Here is a 24,839-nt window from a genome sequence, read left to right as displayed (position 1 = left end):
GAAGGAGAAATAAGAGGGCCCTTCGCTCTTTGAGAGGAACATGAAAAGACTGAGAACTGTGCAACTCCCAAACATTGGAGCCTTCGGCCTTACTCCAGCCAACTCTTGCGGTTTAATACTTTTAAATCTTGATGTTGTTTAACAATACCAGCAGAAGGGATCAGGTTGACAGGCGCTGCAGTTCTCCAGTATGGGGCTGTCCAGATCATTACTCAATCTACCTTGCATTGGCACAGTATAAAATACATCATGAAGTCTTCTATGAAAAGGTATACAAATCTGTTTGAATCACTTTTGTTAGTCAGGGGGACCCATTCGCTGGAAGGGGCAGGGAGGACAAAAATAGCTCATTGGTATAGAACACTGAATTAGCAGCTGATTTTGAGGTGGGAGAAGATCGAGTAATCCAACCGGACCTCAATAAACGGTTTCTTAGTATGCAGTAGCCCGCAACCACTTCTAACCCAAAAGCGTAATCTCATCCTTTTGCAGAATCAGGCAAGCTTTCACCTGCTCAAGCTGAACTGACATTGGTCCTCTTGGCCAGCAAGAGTTACTCTCTTGAAGCTGTTGAGGCTAGAGAACAGAATGACGCATATTCATTCTTTATAATAACTCTTCTAGCCCTCCCACTGCATACCACTTTATAACTTCCAATGTGGCAGATGTCTTCCATCATTGTGACCCTTCCTACTTTTCTCAACATTGGCTGGCTCGGCATAACAAGAAGGGATGGATGGCTACAGGAGAGCCTGAATTGTGCCTGTAAGGTTCTACAGGGAGTCACTGGCAGATAATGAGAAACTCAGCCCTAAGTTGGCTCTTCTCTCTCACTTTCTTTCTCCTCTCTCCCTCTACCTATCTCTCACTCTCTAAATACTAGTATCTATATTGTATTCACAACCCCTTCACAAACTTTCTGACCCTACTTCCTCTCTCCCTTAAATCAGTTCAACCCTCTTCTTTTCCTTTAGGAAACTCCACATCTTTTTTAAAGGCCCTTCCCATATTCACACTGCTTCTTGATAAGACATTATTTTCCTTTCTTTGAAGGATAGTGAAATAGATTTTCTTGAAATACGGTTGGCATACCATCAATTCATTACACCGTACTTTATCATTATCCTTACTTAAGCAATGCATTTCTTCATTAGGACATGTGCTGTGTTTGCCGGGCATGGTGGCGTGTGCCTGTTGTCCTAGCTACTTGGGAGGCTGAGGCTTGTGGATTGCTTGAGCTCAGGGGTTCTGGGCTGCACTCTGCTGTGTTGATCAGGTGTCCATGCTACGTTGGGTATCAATATGGTGTTCTAGAGGGAGCTCTAGAATTTCAGGTTGTGTAATGAGAGGTGCACCGACCCAGGCTGGAAACAGAGCAGGCCGAAATGTCCATGCCCATCGGTAGCAGGACAGCGTCTGAGAGCAGTAGGTGTAACACAGCTTGAGCAAAATAGTGAGACCTAGCCTCTCTTTTTTTGACTCAAATGTGAACGTTTTGATTTTTACAAGATGGTAATGAATTATTTTTCCAAAACCAAATCTTTGTTTTTCTTTTGATATTTTTGCAGGAAGTACAATGAACATTTGAACTGGGCCGGGCATTCTAGCATAGCAGACAATTCTCCAGAATTGCGACATATTGCAACAACAAGCTAGCAGGTGGAGAGGACGGAAAACTCTGTGCAGCCTAGAATAGATGGCTGTGTGATTTTCTGCAAGGATGACTGAAATGCATTCTTCATTTTAGAGCACCTGTAGGATTAAATTGATCTGTCAAGTACAAAGGTATCCTTAGAAGAGTAACTTTGAAATGCGTTTGCTGGGTCTTCTGCTGCATTCCTACGTCCAGCTCTAATTCATTTTTTGATTAGCCCTCATTCAATTCCATATATGAATGAGAAGGAGAAATAAGAGGGCCCTTCGCTCTTTGAGAGAAACATGAAAAGACTGAGAACTGTGCAACTCCCAAACATTGGAGCCTTCGGCCATACTCCAGCCAACTCTTGCGGTTTAATACTTTTAAATCTTGATGTTGTTTAACAATACCAGCAGAAGGGATCAGGTTGACAGGCGCTGCAGTTCTCCAGTATGGGGCTGTCCAGATCATTACTCAATCTACCTTGCATTGGCACAGTATAAAATACGTCATGAAGTCTCCTATGAAAAGGTATACAAATCTGTTTGAATCACTTTTGTTAGTCAGGGGGACCCATTCGCTGGAAGGGGCAGGGAGGACAAAAATAGCTCATTGGTATAGAACACTGAATTAGCAGCTGATTTTGAGGTGGGAGAAGATCGAATAAACCAACCGGACCTCAATAAACGGTTTCTTAGTATGCAGTAGCCCGCAACCACTTCTAACCCAAAAGCGTAATCTCATCCTTTTGCAGAATCAGGCAAGCTTTCACCTGCTCAAGCTGAACTGACATTGGTCTTCTTGGCCAGCAAGAGTTACTCTCTTGAAGCTGTTGAGGCTAGAGAACAGAATGACGCATATTCATTCTTTATAATAACTCTTCTAGCCCTCCCACTCCATACCACTTTATAACTTCCAATGTGGCAGATGTCTTCCATCATTGTGACCCTTGCTGCTTTTCTCAACATTGGCTGGCTTGGCATAACAAGAAGGGATGAATGGCTACAGGAGAGCCTGAATTGTGCCTGTAAGGTTCTACAGGGAGTCACTGACAGATAATGAGAAACTCAGCCCTAAGTTGGCTCTTCTCCCTCACTTTCTTTCTCCTCTCTCCCTCTACCTATCTCTCACTCTCTAAATACTAGTATCTATATTGTATTCACATCCCCTTCACAAACTTTCTGACCCTACTTCCTCTCTCCCTTAAATCAGTTCAACCCTCTTCTTTTCCTTTAGGAAACTCCACATCTTTTTTAAAGGCCCTTCCCATATTCACACTGCTTCTTGATAAGACATTATTTTTCTTTCTTTGCAGGATAGTGAAATAGATTTTCTTTAAATACGGTTGGCATACCAACAATTCATTACACCGTACTTTATCATTATCCTTACTTAAGCAATGCATTTCATCATTAGGACATGTGCTGTGTTTGCCGGGCATGGTGGCGTGTGCCTGTTGTCCTAGCTACTTGGGAGGCTGAGGCTTGTGGATTGCTTGAGCTCAGGGGTTCTGGGCTGCACTCAGCTGTGTTGATCAGGTGTCCATGCTACGTTGGGTATCAATATGGTGTTCTAGAGGGAGCTCTAGAATTTCAGGTTGTGTAATGAGAGGTGCACCGACCCAGGCTGGAAACACAGCAGGCCAAAGCTTACATGCCCATCGGTAGCAGGACAGCACCTGAGAGCAGTAGGTGTAACACAGCTTGAGCAAAATAGTGAGACCTAGCCTCTCTTTTTTTGACTCAAATGTGAACGTTTTGATTTTTACAAGATGGTAATGAATTATTTTTCCAAAACCAAATCTTTGTTTTTCTTTTGATATTTTTGCAGGAAGTAAAATGAACATTTGAACTGGGCCGGGCATTCTAGCATAGCAGACAATTCTCCAGAATTGCGACATATTGCAACAACAAGCTAGCAGGTGGAGAGGACGGAAAACTCTGTGCAGCCTAGAATAGATGGCTGTGTGATTTTCTGCAAGGATGACTGAAATGCATTCTTCATTTTAGAGCACCTGTAGGATTAAATTGATCTGTCAAGTACAAAAGTATCCTTAGAAGAGGAACTTTGAAATGCGTTTGCTGGGTCTTCTGCTGCATTCCTACGTCCAGCTCTAATTCATTTTTTGATTAGCCCTCATTCAATTCCATATATGAATGAGAAGGAGAAATAAGAGGGCCCTTCGCTCTTTGAGAGAAACATGAAAAGACTGAGAACTGTGCAACTCCCAAACATTGGAGCCTTCGGCCTTACTCCAGCCAACTCTTGCGGTTTAATACTTTTAAATCTTGATGTTGTTTAACAATACCAGCAGAAGGGATCAGGTTGACAGGCGCTGCAGTTCTCCAGTATGGGCCTGTCCAGATCATTACTCAATCTACCTTGCATTGGCACAGTATAAAATACGTCATGAAGTCTCCTATGAAAAGGTATACAAATCTGTTTGAATCACTTTTGTTAGTCAGGGGGACCCATTCGCTGGAAGGGGCAGGGAGGACAAAAATAGCTCATTGGTATAGAACACTGAATTAGCAGCTGATTTTGAGGTGGGAGAAGATCGAGTAATCCAACCGGACCTCAATAAACGGTTTCTTAGTATGCAGTAGCCCGCAACCACTTCTAACCCAAAAGCGTAATCTCATCCTTTTGCAGAATCAGGCAAGCTTTCACCTGCTCAAGCTGAACTGACATTGGTCTTCTTGGCCAGCAAGAGTTACTCTCTTGAAGCTGTTGAGGCTAGAGAACAGAATGACGCATATTCATTCTTTATAATAACTCTTCTAGCCCTCCCACTGCATACCACTTTATAACTTCCAATGTGGCAGATGTCTTCCATCATTGTGACCCTTGCTGCTTTTCTCAACATTGGCTGGCTCGGCATAACAAGAAGGGATGGATGGCTACAGAAGAGCCTAAATTGTGCCTGTAAGGTTCTACAGGGAGTCACTGGCAGATAATGAGAAACTCAGCCCTAAGTTGGCTCTTCTCCCTCACTTTCTTTCTCCTCTCTCCCTCTACCTATCTCTCACTCACTAAATACTAGTATCTATATTGTATTCACATCCCCTTCACAAACTTTCTGACCCTACTTCCTCTCTCCCTTAAATCAGTTCAACCCTCTTCTTTTCCTTTAGGAAACTCCACATCTTTTTAAAGGCCCTTCCCATATTCACACTGCTTCTTGATAAGACATTATTTTCCTTTCTTTGCAGGATAGTGAAATAGATTTTCTTGAAATACGGTTGGCATACCATCAATTCATTACACCGTACTTTATCATTATCCTTACTTAAGCAATGCATTTCATCATTAGGACATGTGCTGTGTTTGCCGGGCATGGTGGCGTGTGCCTGTTGTCCTAGCTACTTGGGAGGCTGAGGCTTGTGGATTGCTTGAGCTCAGGGGTTCTGGGCTGCACTCAGCTGTGTTGATCAGGTGTCCATGCTACGTTGGGTATCAATATGGTGTTCTAGAGGGAGCTCTAGAATTTCAGGTTGTGTATTGAGAGGTGCACCAACCCAGGCTGGAAACAGAGCAGGCCAAAGCTTCCAAGCCCATCGGTAGCAGGACAGCACCTGAGAGCAGTAGGTGTAACACAGCTTGAGCAAAATAGTGAGACCTAGCCTCTCTTTTTTTGAATCAAATGTGAACGTTTTGATTTTTACAAGATGGTAATGAATTATTTTTCCAAAACCAAATCTTTGTTTTTCTTTTGATATTTTTGCAGGAAGTACAATGAACATTTGAATAGGGCCAGGCATTCTAGCATAGCAGACAATTCTCCAGAATTGACACATATTGCAACAACAAGCTAGCAGGTGGAGAGGACGGAAAACTCTGTGCAGCCTAGAATAGATGGCTGTGTGATTTTCTGCAAGAATGACTGAAATGCATTCTTCATTTTAGAGCACCTGTAGGATTAAATTGACCTGTCAAGTACAAAAGTATCCTTAGAAGAGCAACTTTGAAATGCATTTGCTGGGTCTTCTGCTGCATTCCTACGTCCAGCTCTAATTCATTTTTTGATTAGCCCTCATTCAATTCCATATATGAATGAGAAGGAGAAATAAGAGGGCCCTTCGCTCTTTGAGAGAAACATGAAAAGACTGAGAACTGTGCAACTCCCAAACATTGGAGCCTTCGGCCTTACTCCAGCCAACTCTTGCGGTTTATACTTTTAAATCTTGATGTTGTTTAACAATACCAGCAGAAGGGATCAGGTTGACAGGCGCTGCAGTTCTCCAGTATGGGGCTGTCCAGATCATTACTGAATCTACCTTGCATTGGCACAGTATAAAATACGTCATGAAGTCTCCTATGAAAATGTATACAAATCTGTTTGAATCACTTTTGTTAGTCAGGGGGACCCATTCGCTGGAAGGGGCAGGGAGGACAAAAATAGCTCATTGGTATAGAACACTGAATTAGCAGCTGATTTTGAGGTGGGAGAAGATCGAGTAATCCAACCGGACCTCAATAAATGGTTTCTTAGTATGCAGTAGCCCGCAACCACTTCTAACCCAAAAGCGTAATCTCATCCTTTTGCAGAATCAGGCAAGCTTTCACCTGCTCAAGCTGAACTGACATTGGTCTTCTTGGCCAGCAAGAGTTACTCTCTTGAAGCTGTTGAGGCTAGAGAACAGAATGACGCGTATTCATTCTTTATAATAACTCTTCTAGCCCTCTCACTCCATACCACTTTATAACTTCCAATGTTGCAGATGTCTTCCATCATTGTGACCCTTGCTACTTTTCTCAACATTGGCTGGCTCGGCATAACAAGAAGGGATGGATGGCTACAGGAGAGCCTGAATTGTGCCTGTAAGGTTCTACAGGGAGTCACTGGCAGATAATGAGAAACTCAGCCCTAAGTTGGCTCTTCTCTCTCACTTTCTTTCTCCTCTCTCCCTCTACCTATCTCTCACTCACTAAATACTAGTATCTATATTGTATTCACATCCCCTTCACAAACTTTCTGACCCTATTTCCTCTCTCCCTTAAATCAGTTCAACCCTCTTCTTTTCCTTTAGGAAACTCCACATCTTTTTAAAGGCCCTTCCCATATTCACACTGCTTCTTGATAAGACATTATTTTCCTTTCTTTGCAGGATAGTGAAATAGATTTTCTTGAAATACGGTTGGCATACCATCAATTCATTACACCGTACTTTATCATTATCCTTACTTAAGCAATGCATTTCATCATTAGGACATGTGCTGTGTTTGCCGGGCATGGTGGCGTGTGCCTGTTGTCCTAGCTACTTGGGAGGCTGAGGCTTGTGGATTGCTTGAGCTCAGGGGTTCTGGGCTGCACTCAGCTGTGTTGATCAGGTGTCCATGCTACGTTGGGTATCAATATGGTGTTCTAGAGGGAGCTCTAGAATTTCAGGTTGTGTATTGAGAGGTGCACCAACCCAGGCTGGAAACAGAGCAGGCCAAAGCTTCCATGCCCATCGGTAGCAGGACAGCACCTGAGAGCAGTAGGTGTAACACAGCTTGAGCAAAATAGTGAGACCTAGCCTCTCTTTTTTTGAATCAAATGTGAACGTTTTGATTTTTACAAGATGGTAATGAATTATTTTTCCAAAACCAAATCTTTGTTTTTCTTTTGATATTTTTGCAGGAAGTACAATGAACATTTGAATAGGGCCGGGCATTCTAGCATAGCAGACAATTCTCCAGAATTGACACATATTGCAACAACAAGCTAGCAGGTGGAGAGGACGGAAAACTCTGTGCAGCCTAGAATAGATGGCTGTGTGATTTTCTGCAAGAATGACTGAAATGCATTCTTCATTTTAGAGCACCTGTAGGATTAAATTGATCTGTCAAGTACAAAAGTATCCTTAGAAGAGCAACTTTGAAATGCATTTGCTGGGTCTTCTGCTGCATTCCTACGTCCAGCTCTAATTCATTTTTTGATTAGCCCTCATTCAATTCCATATATGAATGAGAAGGAGAAATAAGAGGGCCCTTCGCTCTTTGAGAGAAACATGAAAAGACTGAGAACTGTGCAACTCCCAAACATTGGAGCCTTCGGCCTTACTCCAGCCAACTCTTGCGGTTTAATACTTTTAAATCTTGATGTTGTTTAACAATACCAGCAGAAGGGATCAGGTTGACAGGCGCTGCAGTTCTCCAGTATGGGGCTGTCCAGATCATTACTGAATCTACCTTGCATTGGCACAGTATAAAATACGTCATGAAGTCTCCTATGAAAAGGTATACAAATCTATTTGAATCACTTTTGTTAGTCAGGGGGACCCATTCGCTGGAAGGGGCAGGGAGGACAAAAATAGCTCATTGGTATAGAACACTGAATTAGCAGCTGATTTTGAGGTGGGAGAAGATCGAGTAATCCAACCGGACCTCAATAAATGGTTTCTTAGTATGCAGTAGCCCGCAACCACTTCTAACCCAAAAGCGTAATCTCATAATTTTGCAGAATCAGGCAAGCTTTCACCTGCTCAAGCTGAACTGACATTGGTCTTCTCGGCCAGCAAGAGTTCCTCTCTTGAAGCTGTTGAGGCTAGAGAACAGAATGACGCGTATTCATTCTTTATAATAACTCTTCTAGCCCTCCCACTCCATACCACTTTATAACTTCCAATGTTGCAGATGTCTTCCATCATTGTGACCCTTGCTACTTTTCTCAACATTGGCTGGCTCGGCATAACAAGAAGGGATGGATGGCTACAGGAGAGCCTGAATTGTGCCTGTAAGGTTCTACAGGGAGTCACTGGCAGATAATGAGAAACTCAGCCCTAAGTTGGCTCTTCTCTCTCACTTTCTTTCTCCTCTCTCCCTCTACCTATCTCTCACTCTCTAAATACTAGTATCTATATTGTATTCACATCCCCTTCACAAACTTTCTGACCCTACTTCCTCTCTCCCTTAAATCAGTTCAACCCTCTTCTTTTCCTTTAGGAAACTCCACATCTTTTTTAAAGGCCCTTCCCATATTCACACTGCTTCTTGATAAGACATTATTTTCCTTTCTTTGAAGGATAGTGAAATAGATTTTCTTGAAATACGGTTGGCATACCATCAATTCATTACACCGTACTTTATCATTATCCTTTCTTAAGCAATGCATTTCATCATTAGGACATGTGCTGTGTTTGCTGGGCATGGTGGCGTGTGCCTGTTGTCCTAGCTACTTGGGGGGCTGAGGCTTGTGGATTGCTTGAGCTCAGGGGTTCTGGGCTGCACTCAGCTGTGTTGATCAGGTGTCCATGCTACGTTGGGTATCAATATGGTGTTCTAGAGGGAGCTCTAGAATTTCAGGTTGTGTATTGAGAGGTGCACCAACCCAGGCTGGAAACAGAGCAGGCCAAAGCTTCCATGCCCATCGGTAGCAGGACAGCACCTGAGAGCAGTAGGTGTAACACAGCTTGAGCAAAATAGTGAGACCTAGCCTCTCTTTTTTTTAATCAAATGTGAACGTTTTGATTTTTACAAGATGGTAATGAATTATTTTTCCAAAACCAAATCTTTGTTTTTCTTTTGATATTTTTGCAGGAAGTACAATGAACATTTGAATAGGGCCGGGCATTCTAGCATAGCAGACAATTCTCCAGAATTGACACATATTGCAACAACAAGCTAGCAGGTGGAGAGGACGGAAAACTCTGTGCAGCCTAGAATAGATGGCTGTGTGATTTTCTGCAAGAATGACTGAAATGCATTCTTCATTTTAGAGCACCTGTAGGATTAAATTGATCTGTCAAGTACAAAAGTATCCTTAGAAGAGCAACTTTGAAATGCATTTGCTGGGTCTTCTGCTGCATTCCTACGTCCAGCTCTAATTCATTTTTTGATTAGCCCTCATTCAATTCCATATATGAATGAGAAGGAGAAATAAGAGGGCCCTTCGCTCTTTGAGAGAAACATGAAAAGACTGAGAACTGTGCAACTCCCAAACATTGGAGCCTTCGGCCTTACTCCAGCCAACTCTTGCGGTTTAATACTTTTAAATCTTGATGTTGTTTAACAATACCAGCAGAAGGGATCAGGTTGACAGGCGCTGCAGTTCTCCAGTATGGGGCTGTCCAGATCATTACTGAATCTACCTTGCATTGGCACAGTATAAAATACGTCATGAAGTCTCCTATGAAAAGGTATACAAATCTGTTTGAATCACTTTTGTTAGTCAGGGGGACCCATTCGCTGGAAGGGGCAGGGAGGACAAAAATAGCTCATTGGTATAGAACACTGAATTAGCAGCTGATTTTGAGGTGGGAGAAGATCGAGTAATCCAACCGGACCTCAATAAATGGTTTCTTAGTATGCAGTAGCCCGCAACCACTTCTAACCCAAAAGCGTAATCTCATCCTTTTGCAGAATCAGGCAAGCTTTCACCTGCACAAGCTGAACTGACATTGGTCTTCTCGGCCAGCAAGAGTTCCTCTCTTGAAGCTGTTGAGGCTAGAGAACAGAATGACGCGTATTCATTCTTTATAATAACTCTTCTAGCCCTCCCACTCCATACCACTTTATAACTTCCAATGTTGCAGATGTCTTCCATCATTGTGACCCTTGCTACTTTTCTCAACATTGGCTGGCTCGGCATAACAAGAAGGGATGGATGGCTACAGGAGAGCCTGAATTGTGCCTGTAAGGTTCTACAGGGAGTCACTGGCAGATAATGAGAAACTCAGCCCTAAGTTGGCTCTTCTCTCTCACTTTCTTTCTCCTCTCTCCCTCTACCTATCTCTCACTCTCTAAATACTAGTATCTATATTGTATTCACATCCCCTTCACAAACTTTCTGACCCTATTTCCTCTCTCCCTTAAATCAGTTCAACCCTCTTCTTTTCCTTTAGGAAACTCCACATCTTTTTTAAAGGCCCTTCCCATATTCACACTGCTTCTTGATAAGACATTATTTTCCTTTCTTTGAAGGATAGTGAAATAGATTTTCTTGAAATACGGTTGGCATACCATCAATTCATTACACCGTACTTTATCATTATCCTTTCTTAAGCAATGCATTTCATCATTAGGACATGTGCTGTGTTTGCCAGGCATGGTGGCGTGTGCCTGTTGTCCTAGCTACTTGGGAGGCTGAGGCTTGTGGATTGCTTGAGCTCAGGGGTTCTGGGCTGCACTCAGCTGTGTTGATCAGGTGTCCATGCTACGTTGGGTATCAATATGGTGTTCTAGAGGGAGCTCTAGAATTTCAGGTTGTGTAATGAGAGGTGCACCGACCCAGGCTGGAAACAGAGCAGGCCAAAGCTTCCATGCCCATCGGTAGCAGGACAGCACCTGAGAGCAGTAGGTGTAACACAGCTTGAGCAAAATAGTGAGACCTAGCCTCTCTTTTTTTGACTCAAATGTGAACGTTTTGATTTTTACAAGATGGTAATGAATTATTTTTCCAAAACCAAATCTTTGTTTTTCTTTTGATATTTTTGCAGGAAGTACAATGAACATTTGAATAGGGCTGGGCATTCTAGCATAGCAGACAATTCTCCAGAATTGCAACATATTGCAACAACAAGCTAGCAGGTGGAGAGGACGGAAAACTCTGTGCAGCCTAGAATAGATGGCTGTGTGATTTTCTGCAAGAATGACTGAAATGCATTCTTCATTTTAGAGCACCTGTAGGATTAAATTGATCTGTCAAGTACAAAAGTATCCTTAGAAGAGCAACTTTGAAATGCATTTGCTGGGTCTTCTGCTGCATTCCTACGTCCAGCTCTAATTCATTTTTTGATTAGCCCTCATTCAATTCCATATATGAATGAGAAGGAGAAATAAGAGGGCCCTTCGCTCTTTGAGAGGAACATGAAAAGACTGAGAACTGTGCAACTCCCAAACATTGGAGCCTTCGGCCTTACTCCAGCCAACTCTTGCGGTTTAATACTTTTAAATCTTGATGTTGTTTAACAATACCAGCAGAAGGGATCAGGTTGACAGGCGCTGCAGTTCTCCAGTATGGGGCTGTCCAGATCATTACTCAATCTACCTTGCATTGGCACAGTATAAAATACATCATGAAGTCTTCTATGAAAAGGTATACAAATCTGTTTGAATCACTTTTGTTAGTCAGGGGGACCCATTCGCTGGAAGGGGCAGGGAGGACAAAAATAGCTCATTGGTATAGAACACTGAATTAGCAGCTGATTTTGAGGTGGGAGAAGATCGAGTAATCCAACCGGACCTCAATAAACGGTTTCTTAGTATGCAGTAGCCCGCAACCACTTCTAACCCAAAAGCGTAATCTCATCCTTTTGCAGAATCAGGCAAGCTTTCACCTGCTCAAGCTGAACTGACATTGGTCCTCTTGGCCAGCAAGAGTTACTCTCTTGAAGCTGTTGAGGCTAGAGAACAGAATGACGCATATTCATTCTTTATAATAACTCTTCTAGCCCTCCCACTGCATACCACTTTATAACTTCCAATGTGGCAGATGTCTTCCATCATTGTGACCCTTGCTACTTTTCTCAACATTGGCTGGCTCGGCATAACAAGAAGGGATGGATGGCTACAGGAGAGCCTGAATTGTGCCTGTAAGGTTCTACAGGGAGTCACTGGCAGATAATGAGAAACTCAGCCCTAAGTTGGCTCTTCTCTCTCACTTTCTTTCTCCTCTCTCCCTCTACCTATCTCTCACTCTCTAAATACTAGTATCTATATTGTATTCACAACCCCTTCACAAACTTTCTGACCCTACTTCCTCTCTCCCTTAAATCAGTTCAACCCTCTTCTTTTCCTTTAGGAAACTCCACATCTTTTTTAAAGGCCCTTCCCATATTCACACTGCTTCTTGATAAGACATTATTTTCCTTTCTTTGAAGGATAGTGAAATAGATTTTCTTGAAATACGGTTGGCATACCATCAATTCATTACACCGTACTTTATCATTATCCTTACTTAAGCAATGCATTTCTTCATTAGGACATGTGCTGTGTTTGCCGGGCATGGTGGCGTGTGCCTGTTGTCCTAGCTACTTGGGAGGCTGAGGCTTGTGGATTGCTTGAGCTCAGGGGTTCTGGGCTGCACTCTGCTGTGTTGATCAGGTGTCCATGCTACGTTGGGTATCAATATGGTGTTCTAGAGGGAGCTCTAGAATTTCAGGTTGTGTAATGAGAGGTGCACCGACCCAGGCTGGAAACAGACCAGGCCGAAATGTCCATGCCCATCGGTAGCAGGACAGCACCTGAGAGCAGTAGGTGTAACACAGCTTGAGCAAAATAGTGAGACCTAGCCTCTCTTTTTTTGACTCAAATGTGAACGTTTTGATTTTTACAAGATGGTAATGAATTATTTTTCCAAAACCAAATCTTTGTTTTTCTTTTGATATTTTTGCAGGAAGTACAATGAACATTTGAACTGGGCCGGGCATTCTAGCATAGCAGACAATTCTCCAGAATTGCGACATATTGCAACAACAAGCTAGCAGGTGGAGAGGACGGAAAACTCTGTGCAGCCTAGAATAGATGGCTGTGTGATTTTCTGCAAGGATGACTGAAATGCATTCTTCATTTTAGAGCACCTGTAGGATTAAATTGATCTGTCAAGTACAAAGGTATCCTTAGAAGAGTAACTTTGAAATGCGTTTGCTGGGTCTTCTGCTGCATTCCTACGTCCAGCTCTAATTCATTTTTTGATTAGCCCTCATTCAATTCCATATATGAATGAGAAGGAGAAATAAGAGGGCCCTTCGCTCTTTGAGAGAAACATGAAAAGACTGAGAACTGTGCAACTCCCAAACATTGGAGCCTTCGGCCATACTCCAGCCAACTCTTGCGGTTTAATACTTTTAAATCTTGATGTTGTTTAACAATACCAGCAGAAGGGATCAGGTTGACAGGCGCTGCAGTTCTCCAGTATGGGGCTGTCCAGATCATTACTCAATCTACCTTGCATTGGCACAGTATAAAATACGTCATGAAGTCTCCTATGAAAAGGTATACAAATCTGTTTGAATCACTTTTGTTAGTCAGGGGGACCCATTCGCTGGAAGGGGCAGGGAGGACAAAAATAGCTCATTGGTATAGAACACTGAATTAGCAGCTGATTTTGAGGTGGGAGAAGATCGAATAAACCAACCGGACCTCAATAAACGGTTTCTTAGTATGCAGTAGCCCGCAACCACTTCTAACCCAAAAGCGTAATCTCATCCTTTTGCAGAATCAGGCAAGCTTTCACCTGCTCAAGCTGAACTGACATTGGTCTTCTTGGCCAGCAAGAGTTACTCTCTTGAAGCTGTTGAGGCTAGAGAACAGAATGACGCATATTCATTCTTTATAATAACTCTTCTAGCCCTCCCACTCCATACCACTTTATAACTTCCAATGTGGCAGATGTCTTCCATCATTGTGACCCTTGCTGCTTTTCTCAACATTGGCTGGCTCGGCATAACAAGAAGGGATGAATGGCTACAGGAGAGCCTGAATTGTGCCTGTAAGGTTCTACAGGGAGTCACTGGCAGATAATGAGAAACTCAGCCCTAAGTTGGCTCTTCTCCCTCACTTTCTTTCTCCTCTCTCCCTCTACCTATCTCTCACTCTCTAAATACTAGTATCTATATTGTATTCACATCCCCTTCACAAACTTTCTGACCCTACTTCCTCTCTCCCTTAAATCAGTTCAACCCTCTTCTTTTCCTTTAGGAAACTCCACATCTTTTTTAAAGGCCCTTCCCATATTCACACTGCTTCTTGATAAGACATTATTTTTCTTTCTTTGCAGGATAGTGAAATAGATTTTCTTTAAATACGGTTGGCATACCATCAATTCATTACACCGTACTTTATCATTATCCTTACTTAAGCAATGCATTTCATCATTAGGACATGTGCTGTGTTTGCCGGGTATGGTGGTGTGTGCCTGTTGTCCTAGCTACTTGGGAGGCTGAGGCTTGTGGATTGCTTGAGCTCAGGGGTTCTGGGCTGCACTCAGCTGTGTTGATCAGGTGTCCATGCTACGTTGGGTATCAATATGGTGTTCTAGAGGGAGCTCTAGAATTTCAGGTTGTGTAATGAGAGGTGCACCAACCCAGGCTGGAAACAGAGCAGGCCAAAGCTTCCATGCCCATCGGTAGCAGGACAGCACCTGAGAGCAGTAGGTGTAACACAGCTTGAGCAAAATAGTGAGACCTAGCCTCTCTTTTTTTGACTCAAATGTGAACGTTTTGATTTTTACAAGATGGTAATGAATTATTTTTCCAAAACCAAATCTTTGTTTTTCTTTTGATATTTTTGCAGGAAGTACAATGAACATTTGAACTGGGCCGGGCATTCTAGCATAGCAGACAATTCTCCAGAATTGCGACATATTGCAACAACAAGATAGCAGGTGGAGAGGACGGAAAACTCTGTGCAGCCTAGAATAGATGGCTGTGTGATTTTCTGCAAGGATGACTGAAATGCATTCTTCATTTTAGAGCACCTGTAGGATTAAATTGATCTGTCAAGTACAAAGGTATCCTTAGAAGAGCAACTTTGAAATGCGTTTGCTGGGTCTTCTGCTGCATTCCTACGTCCAGCTCTAATTCATTTTTTGATTAGCCCTCATTCAATTCCATATATGAATGAGAAGGAGAAATAAGAGGGCCCTTCGCTCTTTGAGAGAAACATGAAAAGACTGAGAACTGTGCAACTCCCAAACATTGGAGCCTTCGGCCTTACTCTAGCCAACTCTTGCGGTTTAATACTTTTAAATCTTGATGTTGTTTAACAATACCAGCAGAAGGGATCAGGTTGACAGGCGCTGCAGTTCTCCAGTATGGGGCTGTCCAGATCATTACTCAATCTACCTTGCATTGGCACAGTATAAAATATGTCATGAAGTCTCCTATGAAAAGGTATACAAATCTGTTTGAATCACTTTTGTTAGTCAGGGGGACCCATTCGCTGGAAGGGGCAGGGAGGACAAAAATAGCTCATTGGTATAGAACACTGAATTAACAGCTGATTTTGAGGTGGGAGAAGATCGAGTAATCCAACCGGACCTCAATAAACGGTTTCTTAGTATGCAGTAGCCCGCAACCACTTCTAACCCAAAATCGTAATCTCATCCTTTTGCAGAATCAGGCAAGCTTTCACCTGCTCAAGCTGAACTGACATTGGTCTTCTTGGCCAGCAAGTGTTACTCTCTTGAAGCTGTTGAGGCTAGAGAACAGAATGACGCATATTCATTCTTTATAATAACTCTTCTAGCCCTCCCACTCCATACCACTTTATAACTTCCAATGTGGCAGATGTCTTCCATCATTGTGACCCTTGCTGCTTTTCTCAACATTGGCTGGCTCGGCATAACAAGAAGGGATGGTTGGCTACAGGAGAGCTTGAATTGTGCCTGTAAGGTTCTACAGGGAGTCACTGGCAGATAATGAGAAACTCAGCCCTAAGTTGGCTCTTCTCCCTCACTTTCTTTCTCCTCTCTCCCTCTACCTATCTCTCACTCACTAAATACTAGTATCTATATTGTATTCACACCCCCTTCACAAACTTTCTGACCCTACTTCCTCTCTCCCTTAAATCAGTTCAACCCTCTTCTTTTCCTTTAGGAAACTCCACATCTTTTTTAAAGGCCCTTCCCATATTCACACTGCTTCTTGATAAGACATTATTTTCCTTTCTTTGCAGGATAGTGAAATAGATTTTCTTGAAATACGGTTGGCATACCATCAATTCATTACACCGTACTTTATCATTATCCTTACTTAAGCAATGCATTTCATCATTAGGACATGTGCTGTGTTTGCCGGGCATGGTGGCGTGTGCCTGTTGTCCTAGCTACTTGGGAGGCTGAGGCTTGTGGATTGCTTGAGCTCAGGGGTTCTGGGCTGCACTCAGCTGTGTTGATCAGGTGTCCATGCTACGTTGGGTATCAATATGGTGTTCTAGAGGGAGCTCTAGAATTTCAGGTTGTGTAATGAGAGGTGCACCAACCCAGGCTGGAAACAGAGCAGGCCAAAGCTTCCATGCCCATCAGTAGCAGGACAGCACCTGAGAGCAGTAGGTGTAACACAGCTTGAGCAAAATAGTGAGACCTAGCCTCTCTTTTTTTGACTCAAATGTGAACGTTTTGATTTTTACAAGACGGTAATGAATTATTTTTCCAAAACCAAATCTTTGTTTTTCTTTTGATATTTTTGCAGGAAGTACAATGAACATTTGAATAGGGCTGGGCATTCTAGCATAGCAGACAATTCTCCAGAATTGCAACATATTGCAACAACAAGCTAGCAGGTGGAGAGGACGGAAAACTCTGTGCAGCCTAGAATAGATGGCTGTGTGATTTTCTGCAAGAATGACTGAAATGCATTCTTCATTTTAGAGCACCTGTAGGATTAAATTGATCTGTCAAGTACAAAAGTATCCTTAGAAGAGCAACTTTGAAATGCATTTGCTGGGTCTTCTGCTGCATTCCTACGTCCAGCTCTAATTAATTTTTTGATTAGCCCTCATTCAATTCCATATATGAATGAGAAGGAGAAATAAGAGGGCCCTTCGCTCTTTGAGAGAAACATGAAAAGACTGAGAACTGTGCAACTCCCAAACATTGGAGCCTTCGGCCTTACTCCAGCCAACTCTTGCGGTTTAATACTTTTAAATCTTGATGTTGTTTAACAATACCAGCAGAAGGGATCAGGTTGACAGGCGCTGCAGTTCTCCAGTATGGGGCTGTCCAGATCATTACTCAATCTACCTTGCATTGGCACAATATAAAATACGTCATGAAGTCTCCTATGAAAAGGTATACAAATCTGTTTGCATCACTTTTGTTAGTCAGGGGGACCCATTCGCTGGAAGGGGCAGGGAGGACAAAAATAGCTCATTGGTATAGAACACTGAATTAGCAGCTGATATTGAGGTGGGAGAAGATCGAGTAATCCAACCGGACCTCAATAAACGGTTTCTTAGTATGCAGTAGCTCGCAACCACTTCTAACCCAAAAGCGTAATCTCATCCTTTTGCAGAATCAGGCAAGCTTTCACCTGCTCAAGCTGAACTGACATTGGTCTTCTTGGCCAGCAAGAGTTACTCTCTTGAAGCTGTTGAGGCTAGAGAACAGAATGACGCATATTCATTCTTTATAATAACTCTTCTAGCCCTCCCACTGCATACCACTTTATAACTTCCAATGTGGCAGATGTCTTCCATCATTGTGACCCTTGCTGCTTTTCTCAACATTGGCTGGCTCGGCATAACAAGAAGGGATGGATGGCTACAGAAGAGCCTGAATTGTGCCTGTAAGGTTCTACAGGGAGTCACTGGCAGATAATGAGAAACTCAGCCCTAAGTTGGCTCTTCTCCCTCACTTTCTTTCTCCTTTCTCCCTCTACCTATCTCTCACTCACTAAATACTAGTATCTATATTGTATTCACATCCCCTTCACAAACTTTCTGACCCTACTTCCTCTCTCCCTTAAATCAGTTCAACCCTCTTCTTTTCCTTTAGGAAACTCCACATCTTTTTAAAGGCCCTTCCCATATTCACACTGCTTCTTGATAAGACATTATTTTCCTTTCTTTGCAGGATAGTGAAATAGATTTTCTTGAAATACGGTTGGCATACCATCAATTCATTACACCGTACTTTATCATTATCCTTACTTAAGCAATGCATTTCATCATTAGGACATGTGCCGTGTTTGCCGGGCATGGTGGCGTGTGCCTGTTGTCCTAGCTACTTGGGAGGCTGAGGCTTGTGGATTGCTTGAGCTCAGGGGTTCTGGGCTGCACTCAGCTGTGTTGATCAGGTGTCCATGCTACGTTGGGTATCAATATGGTGTTCTAGAGGGAGCTCTAGAATTTCAGGTTGTGTAAAGAGAGGTGCACCGACCCAGGCTGGAAACAGAGCAGACCAAAGCTTCCATGCCCATCGGTAGCAGGACAGCACCTGAGAGCAGTAGGTGTAACACAGATTGAGCAAAATAGTGAGACCTAGCCTCTCTTTTTTTGACTCAAATGTGAACGTTTTGATTTTCACAAGATGGTAATGAATTATTTTTCCAAAACCAAATCTTTGTTTTTCTTTTGATATTTTTGCAGGAAGTACAATGAACATTTGAACTGGGCCGGGCATTCTAGCATAGCAGACAATTCTCCAGAATTGCGACATATTGCAACAACAAGCTAGCAGGTGGAGAGGACGGAAAACTCTGTGCAGCCTAGAATAGATGGCTGTGTGATTTTCTGCAAGGATGACTGAAATGCATTCTTCATTTTAGAGCACCTGTAGGATTAAATTGATCTGTCAAGTACAAAGGTATCCTTAGAAGAGTAACTTTGAAATGCGTTTGCTGGGTCTTCTGCTGCATTCCTACGTCCAGCTCTAATTCATTTTTTGATTAGCCCTCATTCAATTCCATATATGAATGAGAAGGAGAAATAAGAGGGCCCTTCGCTCTTTGAGAGAAACATGAAAAGACTGAGAACTGTGCAACTCCCAAACATTGGAGCCTTCGGCCATACTCCAGCCAACTCTTGCGGTTTAATACTTTTAAATCTTGATGTTGTTTAACAATACCAGCAGAAGGGATCAGGTTGACAGGCGCTGCAGTTCTCCAGTATGGGGCTGTCCAGATCATTACTCAATCTACCTTGCATTGGCACAGTATAAAATACGTCATGAAGTCTCCTATGAAAAGGTATACAAATCTGTTTGAATCACTTTTGTTAGTCAGGGGGACCCATTCGCTGGAAGGGGCAGGGAGGACAAAAATAGCTCATTGGTATAGAACACTGAATTAGCAGCTGATTTTGAGGTGGGAGAAGATCGAATAAACCAACCGGACCTCAATAAACGGTTTCTTAGTATGCAGTAGCCCGCAACCACTTCTAACCCAAAAGCGTAATCTCATCCTTTTGCAGAATCAGGCAAGCTTTCACCTGCTCAAGCTGAACTGACATTGGTCTTCTTGGCCAGCAAGAGTTACTCTCTTGAAGCTGTTGAGGCTAGAGAACAGAATGACGCATATTCATTCTTTATAATAACTCTTCTAGCCCTCCCACTCCATACCACTTTATAACTTCCAATGTGGCAGATGTCTTCCATCATTGTGACCCTTGCTGCTTTTCTCAACATTGGCTGGCTCGGCATAACAAGAAGGGATGAATGGCTACAGGAGAGCCTGAATTGTGCCTGTAAGGTTCTACAGGGAGTCACTGGCAGATAATGAGAAACTCAGCCCTAAGTTGGCTCTTCTCCCTCACTTTCTTTCTCCTCTCTCCCTCTACCTATCTCTCACTCTCTAAATACTAGTATCTATATTGTATTCACATCCCCTTCACAAACTTTCTGACCCTACTTCCTCTCTCCCTTAAATCAGTTCAACCCTCTTCTTTTCCTTTAGGAAACTCCACATCTTTTTTAAAGGCCCTTCCCATATTCACACTGCTTCTTGATAAGACATTATTTTTCTTTCTTTGCAGGATAGTGAAATAGATTTTCTTTAAATACGGTTGGCATACCATCAATTCATTACACCGTACTTTATCATTATCCTTACTTAAGCAATGCATTTCATCATTAGGACATGTGCTGTGTTTGCCGGGCATGGTGGCGTGTGCCTGTTGTCCTAGCTACTTGGGAGGCTGAGGCTTGTGGATTGCTTGAGCTCAGGGGTTCTGGGCTGCACTCAGCTGTGTTGATCAGGTGTCCATGCTACGTTGGGTATCAATATAGTGTTCTAGAGGGAGCTCTAGAATTTCAGGTTGTGTAATGAGAGGTGCACCGACCCAGGCTGGAAACAGAGCAGGCCAAAGCTTCCATGCCCATCGGTAGCAGGACAGCACCTGAGAGCAGTAGGTGTAACACAGCTTGAGCAAAATAGTGAGACCTAGCCTCTCTTTTTTTGACTCAAATGTGAACGTTTTGATTTTTACAAGATGGTAATGAATTATTTTTCCAAAACCAAATCTTTGTTTTTCTTTTGATATTTTTGCAGGAAGTACAATGAACATTTGAACTGGGCCGGGCATTCTAGCATAGCAGACAATTCTCCAGAATTGCGACATATTGCAACAACAAGCTAGCAGGTGGAGAGGACGGAAAACTCTGTGCAGCCTAGAATAGATGGCTGTGTGATTTTCTGCAAGGATGACTGAAATGCATTCTTCATTTTAGAGCACCTGTAGGATTAAATTGATCTGTCAAGTACAAAGGTATCCTTAGAAGAGCAACTTTGAAATGCGTTTGCTGGGTCTTCTGCTGCATTCCTACGTCCAGCTCTAATTCATTTTTTGATTAGCCCTCATTCAATTCCATATATGAATGAGAAGGAGAAATAAGAGGGCCCTTCGCTCTTTGAGAGAAACATGAAAAGACTGAGAACTGTGCAACTCCCAAACATTGGAGCCTTCGGCCTTACTCCAGCCAACTCTTGCGGTTTAATACTTTTAAATCTTGATGTTGTTTAACAATACCAGCAGAAGGGATCAGGTTGACAGGCGCTGCAGTTCTCCAGTATGGGGCTGTCCAGATCATTACTCAATCTACCTTGCATTGGCACAGTATAAAATACGTCATGAAGTCTCCTATGAAAAGGTATACAAATCTGTTTGAATCACTTTTGTTAGTCAGGGGGACCCATTCGCTGGAAGGGGCAGGGAGGACAAAAATAGCTCATTGGTATAGAACACTGAATTAACAGCTGATTTTGAGGTGGGAGAAGATCGAGTAATCCAACCGGACCTCAATAAACGGTTTCTTAGTATGCAGTAGCCCGCAACCACTTCTAACCCAAAAGCGTAATCTCATCCTTTTGCAGAATCAGGCAAGCTTTCACCTGCTCAAGCTGAACTGACATTGGTCTTCTTGGCCAGCAAGTGTTACTCTCTTGAAGCTGTTGAGGCTAGAGAACAGAATGACGCATATTCATTCTTTATAATAACTCTTCTAGCCCTCCCACTCCATACCACTTTATAACTTCCAATGTGGCAGATGTCTTCCATCATTGTGACCCTTGCTGCTTTTCTCAACATTGGCTTGCTCGGCATAACAAGAAGGGATGGTTGGCTACAGGAGAGCTTGAATTGTGCCTGTAAGGTTCTACAGGGAGTCACTGGCAGATAATGAGAAACTCAGCCCTAAGTTGGCTCTTCTCCCTCACTTTCTTTCTCCTCTCTCCCTCTACCTATCTCTCACTCACTAAATACTAGTATCTATATTGTATTCACACCCCCTTCACAAACTTTCTGACCCTACTTCCTCTCTCCCTTAAATCAGTTCAACCCTCTTCTTTTCCTTTAGGAAACTCCACATCTTTTTTAAAGGCCCTTCCCATATTCACACTGCTTCTTGATAAGACATTATTTTCCTTTCTTTGCAGGATAGTGAAATAGATTTTCTTGAAATACGGTTGGCATACCATCAATTCATTACACCGTACTTTATCATTATCCTTACTTAAGCAATGCATTTCATCATTAGGACATGTGCTGTGTTTGCCGGGCATGGTGGCGTGTGCCTGTTGTCCTAGCTACTTGGGAGGCTGAGGCTTGTGGATTGCTTGAGCTCAGGGGTTCTGGGCTGCACTCAGCTGTGTTGATCAGGTGTCCATGCTACGTTGGGTATCAATATGGTGTTCTAGAGGGAGCTCTAGAATTTCAGGTTGTGTAATGAGAGGTGCACCGACCCAGGCTGGAAACAGAGCAGGCCAAAGCTTCCATGCCCATCAGTAGCAGGACAGCACCTGAGAGCAGTAGGTGTAACACAGCTTGAGCAAAATAGTGAGACCTAGCCTCTCTTTTTTTGACTCAAATGTGAACGTTTTGATTTTTACAAGATGGTAATGAATTATTTTTCCAAAACCAAATCTTTGTTTTTCTTTTGATATTTTTGCAGGAAGTACAATGAACATTTGAATAGGGCTGGGCATTCTAGCATAGCAGACAATTCTCCAGAATTGCAACATATTGCAACAACAAGCTAGCAGGTGGAGAGGACGGAAAACTCTGTGCAGCCTAGAATAGATGGCTGTGTGATTTTCTGCAAGAATGACTGAAATGCATTCTTCATTTTAGAGCACCTGTAGGATTAAATTGATCTGTCAAGTACAAAAGTATCCTTAGAAGAGCAACTTTGAAATGCATTTGCTGGGTCTTCTGCTGCATTCCTACGTCCAGCTCTAATTCATTTTTTGATTAGCCCTCATTCAATTCCATATATGAATGAGAAGGAGAAATAAGAGGGCCCTTCGCTCTTTGAGAGAAACATGAAAAGACTGAGAACTGTGCAACTCCCAAACATTGGAGCCTTCGGCCTTACTCCAGCCAACTCTTGCGGTTTAATACTTTTAAATCTTGATGTTGTTTAACAATACCAGCAGAAGGGATCAGGTTGACAGGCGCTGCAGTTCTCCAGTATGGGGCTGTCCAGATCATTACTCAATCTACCTTGCATTGGCACAGTATAAAATACGTCATGAAGTCTCCTATGAAAAGGTATACAAATCTGTTTGCATCACTTTTGTTAGTCAGGGGGACCCATTCGCTGGAAGGGGCAGGGAGGACAAAAATAGCTCATTGGTATAGAACACTGAATTAGCAGCTGATTTTGAGGTGGGAGAAGATCGAGTAATCCAACCGGACCTCAATAAACGGTTTCTTAGTATGCAGTAGCTCGCAACCACTTCTAACCCAAAAGCGTAATCTCATCCTTTTGCAGAATCAGGCAAGCTTTCACCTGCTCAAGCTGAACTGACATTGGTCTTCTTGGCCAGCAAGAGTTACTCTCTTGAAGCTGTTGAGGCTAGAGAACAGAATGACGCATATTCATTCTTTATAATAACTCTTCTAGCCCTCCCACTGCATACCACTTTATAACTTCCAATGTGGCAGATGTCTTCCATCATTGTGACCCTTGCTGCTTTTCTCAACATTGGCTGGCTCGGCATAACAAGAAGGGATGGATGGCTACAGAAGAGCCTGAATTGTGCCTGTAAGGTTCTACAGGGAGTCACTGGCAGATAATGAGAAACTCAGCCCTAAGTTGGCTCTTCTCCCTCACTTTCTTTCTCCTTTCTCCCTCTACCTATCTCTCACTCACTAAATACTAGTATCTATATTGTATTCACATCCCCTTCACAAACTTTCTGACCCTACTTCCTCTCTCCCTTAAATCAGTTCAACCCTCTTCTTTTCCTTTAGGAAACTCCACATCTTTTTAAAGGCCCTTCCCATATTCACACTGCTTCTTGATAAGACATTATTTTCCTTTCTTTGCAGGATAGTGAAATAGATTTTCTTGAAATACGGTTGGCATACCATCAATTCATTACACCGTACTTTATCATTATCCTTACTTAAGCAATGCATTTCATCATTAGGACATGTGCTGTGTTTGCCGGGCATGGTGGCGTGTGCCTGTTGTCCTAGCTACTTGGGAGGCTGAGGCTTGTGGATTGCTTGAGCTCAGGGGTTCTGGGCTGCACTCAGCTGTGTTGATCAGGTGTCCATGCTACGTTGGGTATCAATATGGTGTTCTAGAGGGAGCTCTAGAATTTCAGGTTGTGTAAAGAGAGGTGCACCGACCCAGGCTGGAAACAGAGCAGGCCAAAGCTTCCATGCCCATCGGTAGCAGGACAGCACCTGAGAGCAGTAGGTGTAACACAGATTGAGCAAAATAGTGAGACCTAGCCTCTCTTTTTTTGACTCAAATGTGAACGTTTTGATTTTCACAAGATGGTAATGAATTATTTTTCCAAAACCAAATCTTTGTTTTTCTTTTGATATTTTTGCAGGAAGTACAATGAACATTTGAACTGGGCCGGGCATTCTAGCATAGCAGACAATTCTCCAGAATTGCGACATATTGCAACAACAAGCTAGCAGGTGGAGAGGACGGAAAACTCTGTGCAGCCTAGAATAGATGGCTGTGTGATTTTCTGCAAGGATGACTGAAATGCATTCTTCATTTTAGAGCACCTGTAGGATTAAATTGATCTGTCAAGTACAAAGGTATCCTTAGAAGAGTAACTTTGAAATGCGTTTGCTGGGTCTTCTGCTGCATTCCTACGTCCAGCTCTAATTCATTTTTTGATTAGCCCTCATTCAATTCCATATATGAATGAGAAGGAGAAATAAGAGGGCCCTTCGCTCTTTGAGAGAAACATGAAAAGACTGAGAACTGTGCAACTCCCAAACATTGGAGCCTTCGGCCATACTCCAGCCAACTCTTGCGGTTTAATACTTTTAAATCTTGATGTTGTTTAACAATACCAGCAGAAGGGATCAGGTTGAC

At 42.8% G+C, this 24,839-nt stretch overlaps 13 non-coding genes across 13 annotated transcripts; all 13 read left to right on the top strand.

Moving 5' to 3' along the window:
• The first annotated feature begins 1,170 nt into the window (after positions 1 to 1,170).
• Positions 1,171 to 1,470, top strand: LOC147734283 (signal recognition particle RNA). The gene has a single exon (XR_015308139.1).
• A 1,598-nt stretch (positions 1,471 to 3,068) lies between these two features.
• LOC147734282 (signal recognition particle RNA) lies at positions 3,069 to 3,368 on the top strand. The gene has a single exon (XR_015308260.1).
• A 1,597-nt stretch (positions 3,369 to 4,965) lies between these two features.
• LOC147734281 (signal recognition particle RNA) lies at positions 4,966 to 5,265 on the top strand. The gene has a single exon (XR_015307668.1).
• A 1,596-nt stretch (positions 5,266 to 6,861) lies between these two features.
• Positions 6,862 to 7,161, top strand: LOC147734280 (signal recognition particle RNA). Its single transcript, XR_015308167.1, has one exon.
• A 1,598-nt stretch (positions 7,162 to 8,759) lies between these two features.
• LOC147734279 (signal recognition particle RNA) lies at positions 8,760 to 9,059 on the top strand. The gene has a single exon (XR_015308277.1).
• A 1,598-nt stretch (positions 9,060 to 10,657) lies between these two features.
• LOC147734278 (signal recognition particle RNA) lies at positions 10,658 to 10,957 on the top strand. The gene has a single exon (XR_015307884.1).
• Positions 10,958 to 12,555: 1,598 nt separating this feature from the next.
• LOC147734277 (signal recognition particle RNA) lies at positions 12,556 to 12,855 on the top strand. Its single transcript, XR_015308203.1, has one exon.
• Positions 12,856 to 14,453: 1,598 nt separating this feature from the next.
• On the top strand, positions 14,454 to 14,753 carry LOC147734276 (signal recognition particle RNA). The gene has a single exon (XR_015308145.1).
• Positions 14,754 to 16,351: 1,598 nt separating this feature from the next.
• LOC147734275 (signal recognition particle RNA) lies at positions 16,352 to 16,651 on the top strand. The gene has a single exon (XR_015308135.1).
• Positions 16,652 to 18,248: 1,597 nt separating this feature from the next.
• On the top strand, positions 18,249 to 18,548 carry LOC147734274 (signal recognition particle RNA). The gene has a single exon (XR_015307638.1).
• Positions 18,549 to 20,146: 1,598 nt separating this feature from the next.
• Positions 20,147 to 20,446, top strand: LOC147734273 (signal recognition particle RNA). The gene has a single exon (XR_015308011.1).
• Positions 20,447 to 22,044: 1,598 nt separating this feature from the next.
• On the top strand, positions 22,045 to 22,344 carry LOC147734272 (signal recognition particle RNA). Its single transcript, XR_015307940.1, has one exon.
• A 1,597-nt stretch (positions 22,345 to 23,941) lies between these two features.
• LOC147734271 (signal recognition particle RNA) lies at positions 23,942 to 24,241 on the top strand. Its single transcript, XR_015308155.1, has one exon.
• The last annotated feature ends 598 nt before the right edge of the window (positions 24,242 to 24,839 follow it).

Source organism: Lissotriton vulgaris, chromosome 1_2 (assembly GCF_964263255.1).
Source record: "Lissotriton vulgaris chromosome 1_2, aLisVul1.2, whole genome shotgun sequence".
NCBI classification, from domain to species: Eukaryota; Metazoa; Chordata; class Amphibia; order Caudata; family Salamandridae; genus Lissotriton; species Lissotriton vulgaris.
This window is presented reverse-complemented; position numbering and strand designations above follow the sequence as displayed.